The following is a 6,094-nucleotide window of genomic DNA, read 5'->3' on the forward strand; positions in this document are numbered from 1 at the left end:
TCTATAAGGTGGATGTGAACATTGCTCGAGGAAAAGACTTTGCAAGCAAACAAAATGGACGGCCAGATCTTTCTCCACCAAAAAACCTCAAATCGATGGCTAGAAAAAGGGTTGGTCAAACATATATCAGGAGAGAGAGCAAAACAAATTGCCATCATAAACCGCCTCTGTAAATATTCTGTAGAAAGAGAGAGGAAGAAAATATGGAGAGGGCTCGGATTTTCCAAACACTTGTGGCGTGGGTGAATAGGAAAGATAGAGTTTTTACTTGAAGGAGTAGAGAATTTTATGGTGATCAACAAAGTAAAAAAACCATCTTTCCTACTCCTCCCATGCCACAGGCTAAAGGATTTTTTCCTCCCTCTCCTATATATATATATATATATATATATATTGTTTTCAAGATTTAATCCTTTTCTCTTTTTTTTTTTCAGTTTAGCTGCTGATCCAGACAGTAGATTTGTATAAACATGTATAACTAACTCTTAGTTGCTGATATGGTTTGCAGGGCTGATTCTGTTCAGAGATTGTGTCATAAATGGTACAGATAATCTTGATATTGTTAATTTTATGGTTGTTTTGTTTGTGTCAGATCTGATATTTTTGTTGGTTTAAGTTAATTTTTCCTATATTTTTTATTTTCAAGGATCCAAGTCTTTCATACGGAAATGCCTAGATATAGTTTTTATTTGTATATGTACTAATAAAGAAATAAAATAAAATAAAAAAGCTCCTTTAACCATGGAGGGGAAAAATATTCTTTTATGTATGTAATGATAAAAAGGTAATTAAGAAAAGATAGCAAAAAATAAAAATAAAAATAAAAAAAACTCCTTTAATACAATGAAGGGAAAAGGTATAGAAGAGAAATGTACCAACCTGTAACAAAATAATCACTTTTTTTTTCCTTTTCTGATGGAAATATAGAATTTCTGTTGCACAAACAAATTAATTATGTGTTCTCCAAGAAGATAGAAAAAGAAAAGACATGGTAACAAATTTCTGTAGGAAATTTTAAGGCCCTAGAGAAGGAGAAGAATCAATGTAATTGCTTTTCTTCCTATTACTATAGATCTCACACTCCATTCCTTACTTGCGCTTCACTACAATTGGACTTCTCACATTATGCTTGCCATCTGACCATTTCAAATGTCCAAAAACATAGCCATCTTTAGTAGATTTTCCAACACCCTTTGTCTTCACAAAAACATTGAACTTCTTCTCTTCACCAATTTTGCTGAACTTCAAGCTTTTGGGCCAAACACTAACAGAAACCCCGGCCGGTTGCTTCACATATACTGTGTAGATGCCCGGTGTGCCAACATTCTTGACCCTTCGAGAAACGACGATGGATTCCGAACCGAGATTGGGAACGACAATTGAGGGGTAATTGAAGTTGGCAAGAGTAAATGACTTGGGACAGTTGTGTGGCTTATCTGAGAATAGTTTTAGTAGTGTTTCATTGTAGCCCCGGGCACATAAGAAGTTCAAGTAGTCATCAGTTGTCAAGTCATAGACAAGCCCCGGGTCCATGGCGTGGTTCGGTTGGATGTGCCCTGCGCCATATGCAAAAGGTGTCGCCTTTTTCATGGATGAGTCCAGCAGTGGCTCCTTGTTGTCGTCCCGGGTCCTTGCTGTTAGTTGATGGCAGCAAATAAAAATGTTTAATTTTTTGACAATGGAAAAATGACAATTCACTTGTCACATTACTTGGTATTAAAATTTAATGGATCATTTAGATTTGAGTATTCCTAGAGACGCCACTGTAATTATTGAACCAACTTTGAGTTGTTATTGATATTGTAATATAAACAACTGTCAATAAAAGAATGATATTGTACCTGAAGTCATGATAGCAGATTTAATAGCGGCGGGGCTCCAATCCGGGTGAAGTGTTTTTAGGAGACCAACAATGCCGGAAACATGAGGGCACGACATTGATGTCCCGGATTCGGTGTTGAATGGAACACGGCGCTTATCGAAATCCTGATCAGTTGGTCCGGCAGCTTGGGTGTAAGCAGCAATGATGTTGACTCCTGGGGCTGTGATATCCGGCTGAAATGAAATGAAAAAATGTGTATAAAAAATCCCGGAAATAATAGATAAAAAAAAATAAAAGATTAATAATAAGCTAGTGGATGAACCTTGAGGAGAGCCTCCTCAATAGTATTAGGACCTCTTGATGAGAACGAAGCCATGAATGGAGCTGGTTTTATTCCCACCTCCGTCTTTACTCTAGTCATGTAAGCCATTGGAGTCCTAAAAGGAAAATAAATATTTGGTTATACAAAAAGCTCCCAAAATATTATAATAGAGGTACAACACAATAATAATATATAAGAGAAAACTATATAGTATATAGTACTTGGTAGAGTTGAGGTATGCAAAGACAGAATTTCCATCAGTGAAATTGATATGAGAGGCAGGCAGCAAATGAGCATCAGCAATAATCTCATTCCCACTTTGAAGATCATTAGCCAGAATCATACCGACAGCGCCCGCGAGTGAAGCGTACTGGCCCTTTTCAGTCCTCGCAATGTCGCCCCGAAGACAGACGACGATCTTACCCTTCACCTTCTTGGGGTCTAGGGTTCCATTCTTGCATAGCAAACTGCATTGAATATGAGCATTGTGATGCACAAAAATGAGATATTTGAACTCTTTTGTATTTGTATAATGAAAGGACAAAATTTTGTGATATAACAGATTTGTTTTACTCACGCTTCTGAAGGAGGAACATTAGCAGCTCTAGCATTTGCTCCACTGATCAATGGATAGAACTTTTCAGATGGCAAGACCTTGGAGGAAAGACTTGCTCCCTAATATTTCAAAATAAATGAAAATTTAGATAAAGAAATAGCATTAAAAGAGATTTATATATAGAGAAGAAGAACTCGAGAAAAAGAAATCGGAAAGCTCAACAATAATTTATAAACTAAATAAACTCTTAATTTAGTTAAAATCTATATTTACAGACAAATATATATATATATATATATATATAACAAACTCGAAAACTATCCCAAAATAAGATAAGGAAACTCCTAAATTAATTTTTTTTCTCGGAAATTAAAGTATATCTCTAATTTTTATACCTTGAGGTGCTTCTTGCTGCCAAGGGCAACATAACTGGAGAATTCGCGGTCAATTGTGCTAGCTCCGACGGTTACCATCCACGGTGACACGTTGGAAACAGTCCCCGGTGTAGGCCCTGAATTCCCAGCTGAGGAGACCACAACAATGCCATTCTTAACGGCGTGGAAGGCCCCAATTGAGATCCCGTCCTCAAAAAACTCCGAGGGCTCACCACCAAGGGACACCGAGAGCACATCAATACCATCGGTTATCGCAGTCTCAAATGCAGCGATGATATCGGCATCAAAGCACTCGTTGCCATTGACCGGTGGCCAGCAAACCTTGTAAGCAGCCACACGGGCTCTCGGAGAACCGCCCTTTGCAGTGCCATTGCCATTGCCGAAAACAGTTGCATCGGTAACAAAGCTTCCCCCGGCTGTGGAAAGGGTATGAGTGCCATGACCCTCATGGTCCCTTATGGAGAATAAGGTGGAGTTTTCTGTGGGGGTAATTGTTGTGTTCATAGTCAATAGATATGCAGCATATCCTCTGTTGAAGTATCTTGCTCCAATCAGCTTCCTAAAATATGACAAATGAAAGAAGTTATATCTATAATTAGGATTTGAACTCTACAATTTGTGTTGAAGTCAGATATGGATTTATCATTATGTTATACATGGAATCATCTATCACTGTTTACAGTTCCCTTACAAATGCTAACACATTTCACTCTTGATTAACGGTGGAAGAATTTTTCCAAAACATCAAAACTAGAGAAATACGGAGTTTACTTTTGTTTTCCATTTGGGATTAATTTCTTGTTTCAAATTTTTTTACTGCTCTTATAAGACATTTGATATACAAAACCATATGGTACCGATGATATGTTGAGCACGGCCCTCGAATAAAAATATGACTCTTACATTCATGTTTTGAACATTACTCAATTATAATATAACATCTGTATACACAAGAATGCTCTTAATATAATACCAAAAAAACACAAATATTCTACAGTATTAATGCATGATACGAGAAAGCAATAAACTCAATTTAAACAATCTTTACATTTTCCTTTTTTATTAATAATTGATAATTGATTAATTAGCAGGGTAACACATGCAAAATCCATGAACTGAATCATCTTCATAATGCAAAATCCATGAGCAGAGAAAATAAATTGGTAAAGAGTAAAGTTGCATATACAAGTATTATATAATATTATTTCGTGTGAGTCATGAATTTAGAAAAATCATTATTATATTATTGCAGTACTAAATATGTAAAAGTGAAACAAAAATGTTGCTTCCAGCAATGTCAATGTCAATACACAAGCAATCATTGAAATTACTTTACAAAAATCATCGAGGGATTCTTGGTCAACTCCATCATAAAAGATCAAACAAAATTAATTTGATGTGGATAATGAAAGAAGGTCCTCTTTTTTTTCCCCCGATAAAACTTGATTGTGCCTTTTATTTGCACAAAAAAAAAAAGGAAAAAAAAAAAAAAAGAAAAACAGAAGCACAAATTACCCCCCAAATAATGTATCAAAATATCTTAACTTTGCATACGAATTAGAAACATCTAAAATAACACGAATAATATGTATGACAACTTTATGAAAGCTTATAATTTGGGCCACTCTTTTTCTTTTCAGACTTTATCAAAAAGTTTGATATCTATTGCTTGCAAAAGCAAAGTCTTTTTTTCTTTTCTTTTTTTTTTCTTTTATTTAATGATACATACTCGTCAAATACAAACTGTCCGATGCCAAAGAGGAATTACCACAAAATTGTTGTCTTGCAACAACTAGAATTACTCAGAACTAAACGCACCACAAAAAAATCCAATCTGAAGGTAAACTATGTATGACCTTATAAGGGCCAAGAAAAAAAAAATCATTTACCCCACAAAAATATGATTATTTACTATAAGAATATGTTAAGAGAGGAAAAGAGGAGAAGATGATAGACCTGTTACAATGTATTCTGTCGTTGGTGTCGCTCTCACAAATTCCGCGCCATTTTGATGGGACCGGTCCAATTCCTTCATCGCTAAAGCTCTTTGATATAAGAGAGGAAAAGAGGAGAAGATGATAGACCTGTTACAATGTATTCTGTCGTTGGTGTCGCTCTCACAAATTCCGTGCCATTTTGATGGGACCGGTCCAATTCCTTCATCGCTAAAGCTCTTTGATTCTGGCCAAACACCTACAAAACAAGTTCAATGAAAACTATTTAGCAAAATGTCAAAACAGTTATAGTTAAGGTACGGTACCATAAATGGTTCTACATGTTTCCGAAGTTAGATCATGTCAAAATTATGTAACGAGACCACTTTTACACCCTATCGAAGAATTATGGATAGGAATCAAACGCAAATTTTTCTTTGAAAAAAAAGGTGTGCCCATGATGTTGAAAACTTCGAATCCGTTCATTTCGCTGATTCGAGTTTTGCTACAATAAAAAGCTCTCACAAATGCCCATGATGTTGAAAACTTCGACTCCGTTCATTTCGCTGATTCGAGTTTTGCTACAATAAAAAACTCTCATAAACAATCACATCTAACTTTTTTACTACAGTAAAAAGCTCTCACATAAAATCACATCTCAACTCGAATTAAAAACTCGAATCAGCAAACTAAACGGTTCGTTTCCTAGAAGGGAAAAAAAAAATTTGATTGCTCCTTCGATACCTTTACTAGTATTATATGTTTCTAAGGTAAGATACTAAGATCATAACCAAACAATACAAGATCATAATAGTAAGCGAATTCAACATGAAAATAAGACATTTTAAAACTGCATAGTACGAAGGAGACATTTTTTTCACACCCTTGCCAAAGAATGCTGCATTACAATCGAAAAGCAGAAATGACTAGTCAAAATCTAATTTTTCTGGTGTGCCCACTATTGACAAATTTGTTCATAATAAGCAAAAAAGTAACGAAAAAAAAAAAAAAAAAAAAAAAAAATGTTTTTTTCATTTTATAACCAAAAAAAAAATGGATACCATA

The 6,094-nt window shown here is 35.2% G+C and overlaps 1 pseudogene; it reads right to left on the reverse strand.

Annotated features, from left to right (window-relative positions):
- Nucleotides 1-922: 922 nt before the first annotated feature.
- LOC21406493 overlaps nucleotides 923-6,094 on the reverse strand; it is a 6,682-nt pseudogene continuing 1,510 nt past the window's right edge.

The sequence above is a fragment of the Morus notabilis genome, unplaced genomic scaffold, assembly GCF_000414095.1.
Source record: "Morus notabilis unplaced genomic scaffold, ASM41409v2 Scaffold337, whole genome shotgun sequence".
Lineage (NCBI taxonomy): Eukaryota > Viridiplantae > Streptophyta > Magnoliopsida > Rosales > Moraceae > Morus > Morus notabilis.